Below are 18,217 nucleotides of genomic sequence, written 5' to 3'. Positions count from 1 at the left end.
TAACATAAAGTCATCAATTCAAAGTACATTTTCTTGGACTGAGAAAAAACATTTTCAATGTCTCTGATAAGACAAACCAAAATTATTTTTTTTAATTGGTTGACTACAGCAGAGACTCATTGCAATCGACAATAGTTATTTTCATCTTTCTGAGATGAGTTCACTTACATTTACAATTTTCCCGGGACAATTTTGTCCGAAACAATAAATTAAATTTCTTCCATAATTATTATCTTTCCCTTTTCTTCCGCTATTAAAGTGCATCTGCCTTTTCCAACTGAGCAGTTTATTCCCAAGTATATATGTTTTATCTGTACCTTTACTTCTTAAAAGTTAAGTCCACCCCAGAAAAGTGTTGATTTTAATCAATAGAGAAAAATCAAACAAGAATAACACTGGAAACTGGCATCAAAATCGGATGTAAAATAAGAAAGTTATGACAGTTTCGCCAATTTTTCTCAAAACAGTCATACACAACTTAGCAACATGCAAATGAGAGAGTCGATCGATGATGTCCCTCACTCACTATTTCTTTTGTTTTTTAGTGTGCTTGAATTATACAATATAATTCATGTCTTACAGATTTTACAACATTGACCAAGACAAGTTGCCCATAAAATAAAATATTAAAATAATTTTAATTCCCCATGTTCATGGAGGGAGAAAACTTGACTCACTTTCCAATGAGGAGAAAATTAGAATATTTATATTTTATATAATAAAATACAAAATAAATACTAAGTGACGTCATCAGTCCCCTCATTAGCATGACCAGGATGTGAATATGACTGTTTTGTGAAATTAAGCAAAACTTTAAATAGTCGTAACTTTCTTATTTTCCAACCAATTTCAATAAAATTTTCAGTGTTATGCTTGTTGGATTTTTCTCTTCTTATTCAAAATTTTTAAATAGAACTTTTCCGAAAGGGAGTGCCTTTCGGTTTTCTTCATTAAAATTGTCTAGTAACGAGTATATTTTCTTTATTCATTCTCAATCCAAATACACTTGCGTAACTTTAAAATGCATTTTCGAAACTCATTCATTGAGCTATGATTTTTCAACAAAAATAAATGAATATCGGCAAAGAACACTTAATTGTTTCACTTCTTTGTTTCCAAATTGGAATCCTACAACCACAATTCAAATTATCATTTCGAATTACATGCATGTGATTCTAGAGCGACAAAGGATCGCCTTTTTTCACTCTCCTATCGATATTTGGTTTGGTTTGGTAATTAAACTTTTAAAAATAATCTAAACAACGCTGTTTACTATACATGCTATATGTGAATCGCTCTGCATGCAGTTGCTTTAAACAACAAAGTTTAAATTCAAATATTTGATTATGAATAATTTATGCATGGTTGTTTTTTAAATACTTGATAAAACTTTTTAAATTGAACTTCAGAATTTTAATCCTATGCGTCGAAATAATTATATTCATCATCTCCTGTTATATTTGAATCTTCATGTACTTCGAATTGTAAACTGTAGCTAAATAATGTTGATTAAATACCTGGTGATTTTGAACTGTATAACTTTCCCTAAAGTTTCTTCATTACGCTTCCCTTCTAAATTATAATTACCAACGACAATCATACCCCACCTAATACCCACTTTTAACGTAGCTATAAAAAAAATGGGACCATATATTTTCATTATATTTTTAAAACATTTGTGGGCCTCTGAGAAATGCAAAATGACACAAGAAATATGTCCACTTCATATTTTTAACAAGTATAGGCATATCCCCTAATAATTTGTAATGAGTGTTTATTCTTCATTCTGACGTCCCTTTTAAGATCAACACATTCTATGAAAAAATATTTCTCAATTTTGTCTTTTTTTCAAATGTGGCAATTAAGTGTCCCCTTAACATAATAGAAAATTTACATAATTTGTTTTCAAAATATTTGTCCGTATAGGCCTATAATAGGTCCATCAAGTAGCAAGGCCATGTAGGCCTTCCTATTCAGCAGAGATATTCAAGAAAGTTGATTGATTATATATATATATAAAACCTGCTGTCGTTGATTAAAATATTGTTTCAATTTCAAAAAGGGAAGAAAAAAAAAGAAAAGTGTCCCTGCTCAGAATAATATTGTGATAACGCAACCATATTGGGTGGAATATCCAACATTTATGTCAAGATACTTCAACTTGGACACATTTTCAGAGTGAATCAACGCCCTCTTTTGGTGCAGCAATGGAGAAAGATTGATGTGGCGACCAAATCCAAACCCTGGGAGCTGAACCAGAAAAGAAGTAAGTAAAATGTTAATTTCTTCGATTTCGAGGAATATTTCGATATTAAGAAATGATGCAAAATTTCGAAACAGTCGTGTTGGGAATGATTGCGTGCTGACTGAATGGATGATAGCAAGTTGAATGTTGGATAGATTGCGGGAGAATGTGACTGAGTGAGAGCGTAGCAGACTGCATCTCAAGCACTGAAGCAGTGCATGTAGTCACTGTGTACACAGCTTGACAAACGCATGGAGAAAGTGGTACTACTATTACAAAACCATCCATGCGATGCGTGGGCGGCAGTACAGTCTAGAGTATTAATTGTCTGCACTGTCAGTTTCTATTTTTTTATGCTTATACAAATTACAATGATAAGGTAGAGCACAATGATTAGGAGGTATATTGGCATGAAATATATATTTCTTTCTGTTTTTTGGTTTTCATAAAATAACAGTAACAAACAATATAGGGTAATAGGCTGACAATAGTTCAATCAAGGCTATTTAAACACATTAACAAGCTAAATTATCTCAAATTAACTTAATAATCAGCCACAAACATCCATCCTCACAATATTGGCATGAAATATGTCAAATCAACTAGATTAAACAAATAAGTGAGGAATCAATAATTGAAGTCTTACATTACAATAAAAAATAGGAAAAAATTAGATGTCTAATGTTAGATCCATCCAAGTTGAGAAGTCAAATTCAAATTCAGTGGTCATCAATCACATAATTTGTAATTCATTGAGAATATAGATAAAGCTTGAAATAGATGTGGATCTGCACCATATTATTCACAGCATGTTTCCCATCGATTATGTCTTGTTTGCAAACCAGGCACCAGGAGCTGTGGTTGTGTGGAATGTTTTGAATGTGGACATGGTGGAGGGAATTGGGCTAAAATTATTATCATTATTTCATTTTTTTTTTTTGGGGGGGGGTGCTTATCACAAAATACTGCCCTAATCTTCTACAGCATTGGATGTAAGCTTTACAATTGCAGTGGATAGGGTTTTTCTGGGACTCATTTTTTAAATTTCCAGGGCTTTTTATTAAAAGCATTTCGGGGGAAAATTTGCCCCAAGCCCCCATGCAATTTTTATTCCATGGAGGGGATGAGCCAAAAGTAGCAGAGGGGGTGGGGGAGGGGGAGCTGACCATTGTAAAGAATCATAATCAGATTTTTTTTTCACAGTTCACTTTTTAGTGAAACAAATGTTTGATTACAGGGCCAGGGCAAAAGTCCGCCCCCCTGCAACCCCTAGTTCCACAGCCCCTACAAACATCCTACCCATAGCTGAGTTTGTACACCTTTATAACACAAGTGAGAAAATACAATTTACTGATTGAAATTAGTAATTTTCTTATTTGATCTCCACAATTTGCCAAATTTTAAGAAATTAATTGGCCTGTTTTCTTTCTCAATTTGAGAAAAATAATTGGCATATATAATAAAATGTAGGCCTACATAAAATCTAGAACAGTTTATTTAACAGCGGTAAGAAATATTAAGAATGTAAAAACCGGTAACTTGATATGGAATAAAGCAAATTAGTGAATGTTAGAATTTTGAGGAATTTTAGGGAAGCACCCCAGATATAGGTAGTCTGAACATGTTGCAAACATGGCTCGCATAGTACAATACAAGATTCTGCTTATTATACAATAGATCATGTACATACCTATTACAGTATTTTAGGACTTTTTTCTACATTGCTAATTTATATTGATCATAAACCTATGAGTATATTGCAGTATATAGGACTTGTTATTTTAGGACTTGTTTTTGCCTTAAAGTTGCTAACTTATTATGATTCATCCGGATCACAATAGAAAAATCAATGGGATGCGGTCAGTCTTGGAGCCAGTGGGCTGTAAACTCACCAACCATGAACTGAGCGCCTCCACCCAGACTGGTCATTTCTTTCAGTGGTAAAATCAATAAAAATACTGCTTTATTTTGTATCCATACAAACTGAAAGAGCCCCCTCTACTGTGAGAGTCAAGACATTATGCTATGTGCGGTTTCACGGGCCTAATTACTAGTGGCAGGCCATAGATATTCATTCGAGCCAACCCATTGCTATTTTTTTTATTTTGATATGGCTGATTGACAAAGTGTATGCATATGATTGTCCATCTAACACTGATTCTATTTTTGGTAATTACTGAACTTCCTTTTCCCAAATTGGGAAGAAATATCACCAATTTTGGACTATATTTTGACCGGCGGAAGGATTAGGGCTATTTTGCTGTTTGAGGTGATGAATCTGCTCCCCCCCGACGATGTCTTCAAACACGCCAATTTATTTTTAAAATGAGCCGGTCGAGGGACCCTTTTCTGGTCAGATATGGATTGCCAGATATAAATCCTATCCACTGGTAGTAAACATTCGACCCCCGAATTTCATCCTTATTTTTTATGAATTTTTTAAAGTGCCAATTTAACACATGAGTCTATGGGGAATTCCTATTCAGTATAATTTCCAGATCGTAAAATTATATCTATTTCAGTTAAATTTTATTTCAGCCATAAATTAAAATAAGATATAATAACATGATACACCAAAAAAAAAAATGGTTAGGATACCCATTAAAGCTGTAGCTTGAGGTAGGAGTCTTTTTTTACTATCTGTTTATGACTACTTATACTGTCAATATCTGTTCTGTTGTATAAGAATTTTATTTGTATTAATGTATTTATGCATTTTTGCGTATTTTAAAGAGGTGTGAAGTAAATGAATCTGAATCTGAAAATCTGAACACATAATACTATCATTAAAAAAGCACTACAAAGAATTACATAATAACTTTAAACATGTAGTCATTGCCATTTCAAGCATTGATGCTTTCTTAGCAATCAGGATAAAACAAACACTAACATTTCACTACCATATTTCATCTTGTTCGAAATCAATTCAATTTCAACTTTATTTCATTTAATAAAACAATTACATGGTAGAAATCTATACAATATAATATTAGAATGTGGAGACAACTTTGAAGAATATTGAAGTCTGATAGTATGCTGCCACCATTATATAAAAAGTTAGAACCAAGTTCTACACACAAGAACATAATATTTCAAATAAATACTATGAAGAAGATGGCACAAATGAGATAAAACTTAAACATTTTAGAACACAATACCTTATAAACCCTAACTAGGCCAGGCTTTTTTTTAACCCCCCCCAAGGTCTCGACAAATTCAAATTGCGATGAGTTTACAAAGGCACAGGCATCACATAATCATAATAATACAGAAAATCAATTGAAATATTAATTAAAAATTATATCACATAATCATACATTCATAATTTCATAAAAGAGGTAATACATTTTAAACACAATTTAGAAGTATAATACGAGTTCAGTTTGAAAACAAATACATGTATATGAATTCAGAGGATAACAAAGAATATGCACGTAGATGGAGGAGAAAAGTAGGTGAAGAAGGGAAGGTTGGGAGAAGATAATGAAGTTAAGGAGAGGAGAAATAAGAGAAAAGGTGAAAGGGAAAAGGCATACAAAAGAAAAAGGAAGGATGGAAGATGAATCACGCAGACTGAAATATTGATAATTTAATGCAAACATTATTGACCCATATATGACAATGACACTGTAAATTTGTTCATTCGTTTTAAATCCTAATAATTTCGAACAACATGTCTTGATAATCTAGTTCTGGTACTCGTTCATCCTTTTTTTAATCTGAACCAAACCAGCTTATCTGATTGACATAATTTTTATGAAGCCACGCGCTCAGCGTATGGAATGCATATTAGTGCTTGCGCCATCATGATCTGTGATGTCAATGATGGAATAGTCGACTATTCCATCATTGACGTCACAGAATAGCACATTTTCTTTGTTGGGCGTTTCATTTTCAACATCAATCACAAAATGATAGTGAGAATATGTTTGGTCACATGATGCAATTTAAACCAATCAGCATACATGTACGTCTTTAATTTATTTAGGATATAACCTAAATTATTTTGTCTAATACCATTAACTCTCCCATTGTAAAATATGAATTCATTGTCATTTCTTAATCATTGATTGATGGTCAGATGTAATTTTGTTTTAATATAAAACCATAATTCACAGATAAAAGGGCATGAATTAATTGTCACTTTGGTCTGAGTACACATGTAAATTCTTGATGGCCAAATATTTATTCACCATTTTGTCAAATTCCAAGATCTAGTGAAATATGATATTGACACTTTATCTTTGTGGAAACCCTTTACTGTGTAATATTTTTTCAAAGTCACTTTTTTATAAACACCATTTGAATAGCCTTATTTCAGAATATATGAATTCATTGCCAATTCTTCATGGTATATTTATTGCACTATACAGTCTGGTTTTCTATCCCCTTTCCTTTCGAGGCCTCCATCATTTTCAAGCTCCAAGCTTAAGATGGAGGTCTCCCACATTTCTAGAAATATATATAAGTTCAGTAATTAAAGAAAAATGTATGTATAGATATAATTTTCACAGTACAGTTGATATTTTATGATTATGTACATTATTCATGATGTTTGAAAAAATATTTGCCTATTATGTAATATTGAAAAAATTATACTTGTATATACATTGCTTTTGTTTTGAAATGTGGAAATAAAATAAATCAAATCAAATCAAATATTGAAATCATTTGATGTGATAATTTGTGTCTAATGCCATTCTAAAAATGTACAGCTTTTTTCTGTTTTTTGCTTACTAAGACAGACCTAGAAATTACCAGACATTTATTTTTATTGATAATCTTACCAACAGTGCATTCAAAATATTTTCAAAGACACATCTTTACTTTCATCTTTTTGTTCTTTTCCTTTTCATTGAAAGTAGTAAAAAGATATTAAATGCAGAAGTTATAATGTACATTTTCATGTATGTTTTATGTCTAGACATTTGGATAAATAGACAGAAAACAGATAGATCTAGATTGTAATAGATACGTCAATAGATAATCTGACAGACAGATTGAAAGATAGATATTAGATAGATAGATAGCTATATGGTAGATTGGTAGAGAGATCAATAATACTATCAATACACCCCTGTAGGTAAAGAGATAGATAGATTAGTGAGATACATTAGGTAGATAGATAGATCAATTATATCTATAGATTGGTAGATTAATCAATGAAAATAATAATAAACAATAGGTAAGGAGAGAGAGATATAGATTTATAGATGATAGATATATAGATAGATGGATAGATATATAAATGGATAGACAGACAGACAGACGGCAGACAGACAGACAGACAGACAGACAGTAAGACAGACAGACAGACAGACAGACAGACAGACAGACAGAAAGATAGATAGATAGATCTATAGATAAAAAGATATAATATAGTGTAGATACATGTACATCAATAGATAAACTGATTTGTATTAACAGATACATGTAGGTCAATAGATAAAAAGATATTATATAGATGTATATACAATGTACATGTAGATTGGTAGATGGATCAATATGTAAAGATATACATCTATTAAATAGGTAGATTGGGGAAATAAACATGAAGATAGATACATACATTGATAAAATACGGAAAATGCTATGGGTGGCTGGATGGGAGGTAGAATGGATGCAAATGATTGTTACTGTGGATATATAGAAAGATAGAGATACAGCAGATGTAGTATTGATAGATAGACAGATAGATAGATGTAGATAGATAATACATACAGGGGCGGATCCAGCTTTCGCCAATAGGGGGGGCCGAAAAATATTTTGATCAACATATTTCTCGATTGGCCGCTACAATCTGGCTTTTTTTGTTGATTTTTCAGGGGGTAGTACTAACTAAAGACTGAAGTTTTAATTATATGTTAATTTTCATTGCTATAAACAATATACGGTATCTCATGTGGTCTTAATATATAATGCGAGCGCGAAGCGCGAGCTAAAAATCTTTGATATTTTATATCCTTAGAACTGAATATTCAGAGCAGTTTTTATAATCATGAACAAAGATAAGTATCCAACTAAACAATGCGAGCGCGAAGCGCGAGCCGAAATTTTATCATATAGCAATGCCATGGTCACATTTGTTCTACGGCGGCCGTACGGCGAGTCGAAAACAGCCGTTTTAACATTTTTTGTCCAACTACATATAGGTGGTTTGAATCAAAATTGATAAAACGGCTGTTTTTGACTCGCCGTACGGCCGCCGTAGAACAAATGTGACCATGGTATAACGTGAAAAGTGACTCAATTAGGAACTGTTTAGTGATTAATGAAGAGGACACAAGTATCACCAATCAAATAATGAGAGTGCGAAGCGCGAGTTCAAAATTTCTGATATTCCGACCTGAAAAAAATGAACAGTCTTAGCGCGTTTTTATTTAAATAAACAAGCTGTGTGTCTCAAACAATTAAATGCGAGATAAAGGAGCATTTTGACAAATTTTGGTAAGAATTTCCAAAGAGCATAGGTTTCTCACAAATCAAACAATACGAGCTCGCAGCGCGAGCTGAACCTTTTGATACACATCAACAATTTGTGTAAATCAAACAAAATAATGAAAGCTTGATGTGCGAGCTAAAAAAATGTGTGCAAATTGATATCAGAACTGGATATATTGTATATTGTACATGTATATATATTTGTTATATATTAGTGTCATTTAACCCTCTTGAATGGGATTCATTACACAGGCAATGCGAGCGCGAAGCGCGAGCGAAAAATTTTATATCAAGTCTATTTTCCAATTCTTCCCCTCACATTTTTTTGGTTTCCTTTCGGGGTCGGGCCGGCCCTTACGAGGCTGTAAATTACACATCATGGGTAAAATACCTCTTTCTTACTTTTCTTTCTGTTTTTCGTAGTTTCTATCAAGGTAAAGAGTACACTTTTTCTGCAGGTTGTCAAAAAATAGGGGGGGCCGGGGCCGGCTCGGCCCCCTCCTGGATCCGCCCCTGACATACAAAATGGAAACTAGCAAATGGATGGATAGATAGATAAATGTAGATAGATAGATAGTTCGATAGATCAGAAAGATAGGCAGATACACAGCTACTGTAGTGATAATAGATAGATAGATGGATGGATAGATAAATAAATAGATACATGTAGATATACATGCAGACAGATAGATTGATGGAGATAAATAGATATATAGAATAGAAAACAAAATAATAGCATACAACTGAGTGGATAGAATCATAAGAATGATTATTTGAGTTTGCACTCATCAAGGAAATACCAGCATTTTAGAGGTTTGTACAAATAACTTCTTTCTATAAAAAGCAATTTTCGAAAGGAAAGATACTGAAAAGATAGCCTATACGTACATTAGATACAAAATTCTATATCTAATTAAGATAATATCTTGGCACTCAGTGAGAGATGTGTTATAATACTGGCACTATGAAGCTACAGTCACACCAACAAAACAGGTTTAGAGTCGGGTCCATTGGTGTGACAGAGGCATCTGTTAACTGCTCATGAGACCACGAAATGATCACATTCACACCAACGAAACTGAATGGCATATCATTGGTCGGTTTAGAGTCAGGTCCGTTGGTGTGACAGTGGCATCTGTTAACCGCTCATGAGACCTCACCTAAGGACCACAGTCACACCAACGAAACCGAATCCAGACTGATCGACTCTATTAGATTACATCAAATAGCATATCACTGGTCGGTTTAGAGTCAGGTCCGTTGGTGTGAGAGTAGCATCTGTTAACCGCTAATGAGACCTCACCAAAAGACCACAGTCAGACCAACGAAACCGAATCAAGACTGATCGACTCTATTGCATTATCATTATCAAATAGCATATCACTGGTCGGTTTTAGAGTCGGGTCCGTTGGTGTGACAGTGGCATCTGTTAAGCGCTCATGAGACCTCACCTAAGGACCACAGTCACACCAACGAAACCGAATCCAGACCGATCGACTCTGGTATTATATTAAATGGCATATCGTTGGTCGGTTTTGAGCTGGGTCCGTTTGTGTGACTGGAGCATCTCTTCCAGCTCATGAGACCTCATCACTGTAGGTAGCAAGAGTGGAAATCTCTTTAAAGGGGTAGGGGGGGACCAGGGGCTGAAAAATTTGACAAGCAAAAAAAAAAGTCAACAAAAGGTTAGGTCATCTTGTTTATTTCGATTTTGAATAATGTATTTCTTTCCATCATATAAGACCAAAAATAGTAAAGGGGGGGGGGGACATGTGATATTGTGTCCCCCCTACTATTTTGGGTAAGGTGACTCGTCCCCCTCCTGGGATTTCCGCCCATGGTTGGTTATAGTTAGATACATGTAAATGGGCAGATAACAAACAAATGACAGTATGCCTACATCCAAAGCCTAAAGGCTTGTTTCCAACATTGTAATGTCAACAAATTGTAGTAACCATGACAAGTACAAGAACATGGAAAAAAAATATCCATCGATCAAATAATTTGCACTGTTAAATGCATCACCTGCATACTGTACATGTAGTACATGTATCTAGAATGGAAGAACTTTCTTCATTTTATGGGTTTATTAACAAATATCAGTTATGACTGGATGTTGAACAAGCATTCTTTGTGGTAATATTGCCAAAGTCAAGACTGCAAGCTTGTAAATGTCACGTCCATGGCTACGCATGCATGTCTATGACAATCTTACCAAGTAGTATGCTGTGCATGTCTGATTGTCTTATGAATAATTCATGTCCCTTTATGGATCATAAAGTGTGAGCTGCCATATTTCTTCTGCCTTCATACTACATATATGTGGGTTTATTCTAAGAAATTTACAGTGTATTGGTAATATCACAGACATTCTTCTTTGCAAATTAATATTCTTGTCTTTATGGTATACAGGTACAATGATCTTTCTTTGATAATTAGTTTATTCATTTATTTATTTCATTTTTAGCAAAAGGAATACAAGACATTACAGACACAAGAAAATTTATTAATTAGTTAAAGGGAATATTGAAGAAAATGTATGAAAAAATAATACCAAAACAATAGTGAGTGGATGATGCCATCAGTCTCATCTGCATAATGACGAGGATGTTCATACAAAACTGTTTTGTGAAATTCAGCAAAATTTGAAAATGTCATAACTTTCTTATTTTATAAGTGATTTTGATGAAATGTTCAGTGTTGTGCTTCTTGGATTCTTCTCGTTTTATTCAAATTAACTTTATTTTGGGGTGGACTTGTCCTGTAACAACGATATTGAATATCAGGGATGGGGGGGGGGGGTGGCATTGATGAAGCCAACCTTAACCTTTGATTTACATGTATTTTCAAGACTATTTTCTCTAATAAGCCTTAAAATCCAGTTAATGTCTTTTGAAGTTCTCATTTAAATAAAGAAAGTGATCACACGTAAATTCTTAAATTATGCAAAAAAAAGAGAAATCCATGAAAAATTAATTAATTGAACATTATCAACACATAAAATCAAGTATAATCATGCTTGCATGCATGCAAAGAGCAAATAATTTTAATTGGAGTGTTGACTGCTGATTTATTTTTGTCATACTCACAATTTTTCGTTGCAAGCCATTATTTATATCCTGGAGGAAAACAGTTGGTATTCTGTCAAGCATGAACAGAAATTTGTCTTATTTTTGGTCATCTCATAGACAAGACTTTAATAGAGCAATATTTCAAAGGAAATCCTTGCTATTTAGAAAAATAATTTTGATAGATTTTCAAAAAAAAAATCTCTTTTTATAAACACTGTATACGAAGTATTTAAGGGGTACACTTCGCTGTATTGACTTGAACAGATATAGAAAAATCAGACTTACAAGACACTGAAAATTTGATCAAAATTAGACAAGGAATAACAAAGATGAGATTTGCTTTATTTTGTAAAACAGTTCTGTGCATGTCTTCATGAATATTCAATGAGCAAACTGATCAGAGTCATATGCCCACTTGTTCTTTTGTATTTTGTTACATGATATTATGTTTATTAAAAGTTTGTCTTCTATGAACTAAAAAAATGGATTTAATTCATTAGATATTCATTGCTGCAACTTATTTTATTATGATGGAGACATGTACATACCTGTATGAAAATATGAAATAATTATGATTTCATGTAATAATATAAGAAAAATGGAAGTGGTGATGTGACATCGGCCAACCTAATGAATATTCATGATGACATGCATATATATCTATTTTCATAAAAAAAAGCTATCTTTGAAATTAAATTTTTATTACATTTTCAGCATTTTGTGTGGTAAATTTCACTCTATTTATTTAGATATTATTATTTTCAGCTCCAAATACCCCTTTAAGCGATAAAGTTACAAAGAGAGAGACCCCCCCAAAAAATAATCCTCTCTGATTAATAACCTCAACTTCCTTCTCTGGTATTCATCATTTGTTTATATTTCAGTCATCATCTAAATCATTCTCTTATGAATGTTATTCTTTCTTCATACCATCTCCCGGTCTTCCTCCATATGAAAGTAATAACATTACTTGGCGCTCAGTTCGTTGCTGAGTGAGTGGAGGCAAAACCCAATCTCCGTACTCTTGCTGGGATCCCTTCCAAGGCGTATCCAGAGTTCGGGCTCCAACATCCTTCTGTGATCCATTTTCAGAGAGGAAACGGGGCACAAATCTAGTCCCCACTTCCAGTACCAGACAATAATTCATTTTGAAAGATGTTTTAATATACAAAGTACCATTTGTAAAGCTTTAACAAGGGTGAATAATACATGTATGTGTAGGTAATAGCAGCCAAAAAGTCTTTTGTTGGAAGAGGGTGAGAGATACAGACTAAAAGACCCCCCCCGTTGAACTATTTTATTGTTGAGTGTCTATGTCATCTTGGGGCATCCACACTTCATGTCAAATCCATTTGCTGTTGGTCCCATGTACACTCGATCTCATGATTGAATGACGTTCTAGAGGGATGACATCATTTTTTTAGAGGGAGGGGGGGTAACTTTATTATTATTTGCTCTTGACAGCCTATAAACATGCCATACTGTACATGTAAACATGATCAACACAATATTCTTTTAACATGTTGAGGGCCCTGCAACACTAATACCTTGGTCACATTTGTTCTACAGCGGCCGTACGGCAAGTCGAAAACAGCCGTTTTATCATTTTTTTGTACCAGCTAAATATAGTTGGTTTGAATAAAAATGAATAAAACGGCTGTTTCGTCTTGCCATATGGCCGCCGTAGAGCAAATGTGACCGAGGTATATGTTTGCGATTAATTGCTAAAATGAAATGGCCTATCAAGATCATTGTTGCATGCGCATTTTGCTGTTTAGACTGATGAAGAACCAATCAGAGAGTTGCTATTTCAAATGTAAACCTTTGTGTTACGGGACCCGGGCCATGTCTGCGTGAACCAATATTTAAAGGACAAGTCCACCCCACAAAAAGTTGATTTGAATAAAAAGAGAAAAATCCAACAAGCATGACACTGAAAATTTCATCAAATCGGATTTAAAATAAGAAAATTATGACATTTAAGATTCACAAAACAGTTATATGCACATCTGGATAGGTATGCAAATGAGGAGACTGATGATGTCATCCACTCACTATTTCTTTTGTATTTCATTATATGAAACGGAATATTCTATTTTTCTCCTCATCGTCAAGTGAAAACTACTAATTCTTCCCTGAACATGTGGAATGAGCACAATACTACTATATGATTCAGTCAAGTTGGTCCTTATTGTCAAATCTATAAATAAAGGAAATATTGTATAATTCAAACAATAAAAAACAAAAGAAATAGTGAGTGAAGGACATTGTTGACTGTCTCATTGGAGTAATATGCATATCACTGTTTTGTGAAAAATAAGCAAAATTTTCAAATGCCATAACTTTCTTATTTTACATCCGATGTTGATTAAATTTTCAGCGTTGTGCTAGTGTGATTTTTCTCTCATTATTCAAGTCAAATTTTTTTCTTGGGTGGACTTTACCTTTAAGACCCTCCCCCGCCATGTGAGGGGGAGGGGGGGGGTAGCACCCCATCACCGCCCTCCTCCTGCAGTGCGACAACTGTCTGGAACAATCTGAAGATCCCCATGGCAAACATGATATTCTCATGGGTTTCTGAATTCTGTTTACATTGGGTGTCTTCATAATTGCCTGCCCTAGCTGCCTGTCTACCTACCTGCGAACATGGTCTGCATAATGCTGTATGCATGGCTGGCTGGCTTGCCTTTTTATAAGAGACTGCCTATTCATGTACGACATTTCTATGATACGGGTGAAGTCTCTACCCAACAAGAGTTTACATGAATTAATTAAAAAGAGAAATAAGTCAGAAAATAAAATAAATAAATCTTAACTCTGAAATAGTCATCAAACCATATGTGAAGTAAAGTTGTTCGGGGGGGGGGGGGGGGAGGAAGGTTGGGTCAGATAATGTATTCTTATATTTTTTTTGGGGGGGTAGAGCAAGTTGATGGGATTGTTTTAAATAACCAGTCAGTTCAAGACAGCGGAATGTTTACATAGCAAATTTGGACTAAAATGGACGAGTAGATAACAAGATAATGGGTCTAGCTGCCACATTCACAATGATTAATAATTTTGAGTAATTATTGGAAGTTCATGAATGAAAATTGCGAATTCTACAAAAGAAAGGCACCTTTGAAGCTGTGAATGAGATTCACATAAAATGCTTGCCCATTTAAAGGAAAGGTGGGTGGGATTGGGATGGGTTCGTTTTAATACCCCCCAAAAAACAAGGAATTAATACTCGATGACAGAACTTTTGAGATGTTTAAAAAAATAACTCAATGAAAAAGAAAACCCGACTCCAAAAGGTTTATTCAATCACAATTTTTGTTGTCTGAATGGTGTATGGTTTGTTTGGGGGTGTGTGTGAGGGTTTGTGTGTGTGTTTGTGTGTGGAGGAGGGGGGGGGGGTGCATTCATGACTCTGCACGGTAATTGATTGGATACAGTTTTTGTTGCCCCCTTAGGAGAAAGCAAGATAACATTACAAGGTAGTAAATGGAAAGATAGATAAAATAAAGAATGAAAAAGGACAGAACAGGTGGGGGAATTTTTTTTTGTAGACGGACTAGAATGTCTAGCTGCTAATTCCCTGCATGGATTGGACAGTGTGTTTAAAGGGGAATCCCTGACCCAAATAAATTTTTTTTTTTAGAAGAAAAAAAAGTTGATATGTAAAAGTTTGAACAGTATTAGATAAACAATAAGAAAGTTATGAATTTTTAAAAGTTGTAATAATTGGCAATCATTATGCCCAAATTGGCTGCATTTGTGATGCAATTGTGATTTTAGGTGAGGACTACTCTTCCACTTTAATACTCCAATAGTTAAAATTGCTAAAATGTCATTTTTAGAAGTTTTTTAATACTTCAAATTATATTTTTCTTTCATGAGGATATAAAACAATATGTTACATGGGTTTTATTTTGATTACTGCCCCCAGGGGAATATGTACTTATATGTAGGAGAAAACCTCAAAATCCTGATAATTAAGTACTTTGCCTATGGGGGAAAGTTGCCCTTGCCCCTTGTCTTAATTTACTTTGACTTTAAAAAAATTACAGCCTTGGGATGTCAATTTGAAAACAGCAATAACTTTCCCATAGCTTGTCCGATTTCTTTCATACTCTCACCATTCCATTTTTCTCATTTCCAACTTAACATTTCATTGACAAGGTTGGATTCTCCTTTAAGGGAACATATTTATAATGTGTTCAGTCTCCCCTTTCCAATCAAATTTTTTAGCTGGTAGTCCCAAGTCTCTCCTCATTGGTTGACTTGTTTATAAAGAATACTTTTGAACCTTTCACTTCGCTTAATCGAGACACTTCATATTCCGGTTCCAAATGGGATATTTAGTCCTCACATAATACTTCTTCACCACCCTATTGTTTTTACAGGGTGAAGCTAGACGCCTGATAAAGATAACATGAGGGCAGCTGAAACTACAGCGTTTTCAAAGAAACAAATTTCCCTTGCAACGTTCATCTTCAAATCTCATTTCATATGCCTCCTACATGTGCACACATTCATGCGACGGTGATTTGAATTCACGAATGTTGTACCACGTTTGTCTCGCTTTATTTCCAGACGAAGGAGGATAGAAGCTGAGGGAGGGAAGAAGAGACGAGAGAGCGAACGGGAGACGAGGGAGGGAACGAATAAGGCTTTGGCTGATCTGCTGCTGCTGTAATTCTAGGCTGATGAGGGAACCGACAGACCCAATCAAGTTTTGTTGAGACGGAATGATTTTCAACAAACAAATCTTGGCCGCTCTCATTGGCATGAAGGAGCTTACCTGCGATTGATGTGTGTTTTTGACGAACCTTTATGTCGGGTATGTATGTGCAGTATTAAATTTGATATATGATTTGTTATATTAATGATATTAATAATATGCAAATTTTGTATTGTGCTTGATACAAATGTAACTTCTTTATAAAAATGTGCCTACGTACTGAATTTGCAGAAAAGGCGGTTTTATGCAGTGTAATCTTCTATTTTAAAAAGATATGGGAAATGCATGTAGTGTGTTGAATTTTAGTTTTGTTTGAAGAAAAAATTGCATTAAACTTCATTTCTCAGACTGAAATATATAAATTTTTGTATTTTAAAAACATTTTCATAGTAAAAGGAAGAAAGCTATGAAGATAGAGAAAGTGACGAACGTCACCAAACAGAATTGCCAGACATATATGTATTCCAGGTTCTAAGAAAGTATAGTGGAGAATTATTCATTGGAGGTGTCTGTATATGTAATTGAGTAATACAGACTTGTATCAATCAGATACATGTATACCTATTTACGTCTGAGACAGACCTTTGACCTTACCATGCAAAAGATGTTGCCAGAGCTTGAGCCTTGAACCCCTGCATCAACATGTAACTTCCCCACATATCAACATGTAACTTCCCCTCATAGCTTGGAGTACAGGCGCTTGGCACAACTCCAGGCTGAGGATTTAATAAAAAAAAGAAATTAGGCGTCAAAATAGCCCAGTATTAAACTAATAAGCAAAATTTACAAAATTATAGAACTAATGGGGGGATGGGGGACTTTGACGAATGATAATCAATCAGTAAAGTATTAAAAAAAAGCGTCAAAATAGCCCAGTATTACATGTATATAAGCAAAATCGATCCTATACAAAATTATAGAAGTAATGGGGGGGACTTTGACGAATGATAATCAATCAGTGACTTTGCTCAATGTACTATGTAAAATGTTTATTCATCTTCGCTAATTTTCAAATTGAAAAATGAAATTACAGTTTTTTAAGGTCCATATTACTCTCATTTGTTAACTTATTTTAATCATTTAAAAAAATTCATTTTGGAGAGGTCTTTTTTCCTTTGAAGACCAGATTAATGCCATCAGGCTATGAATAATAATGAATGCATCTTTCCACTTAAATAATAAGGCTGCATTATTTTTGCTATGGTTGTATACTGTACATGTAGCAATACATCAAATTGTAGCCTTAGGAACCGAGACGCAAATAATTCCTAAAGCATTGACCTTAATATCACTGAAATTACCAGCTCTGCTGCAAATTGGATAAAGACAGGCCATGAATTATTCCACCCCGAATGAAATATACCAATTTATGTTATTCCACTGGTTAGTGGTACATCACCGTTGAATGCTGGCAGGCCGTGTTGGTCCCGACTGGGTTTTAGTGTACCTGGGATGTTCAGTGCTGTGCATCGTGAGAGCCCCCCTGAAGAAACAGCTGGTTTGCCGCATTTATTTTCAATAATTGGCTCAAATTTGGGAGCCCTCGGCTGCGAAAATTGGATTGCAGCCCATGCACTGCTGATGTTCCTTCGTCTCTTTCCTTTGGGAGGATGGAAGGATGGATAGATGGGTGGGTTGGTGTCTTCTTCTTGCGCACTCTTCATCTCTGTCAGTCTTTCTCTTTTTTAAAGTCTGTCCTTCACCTCTCTCTGTCTATCTGTCTCTGTCCATCTC

The sequence above is a fragment of the Lytechinus variegatus genome, chromosome 1 (genome assembly GCF_018143015.1).
Source record: "Lytechinus variegatus isolate NC3 chromosome 1, Lvar_3.0, whole genome shotgun sequence".
In the NCBI taxonomy this organism is placed as follows: Eukaryota; Metazoa; Echinodermata; class Echinoidea; order Temnopleuroida; family Toxopneustidae; genus Lytechinus; species Lytechinus variegatus.
This window is presented reverse-complemented; position numbering follows the sequence as displayed.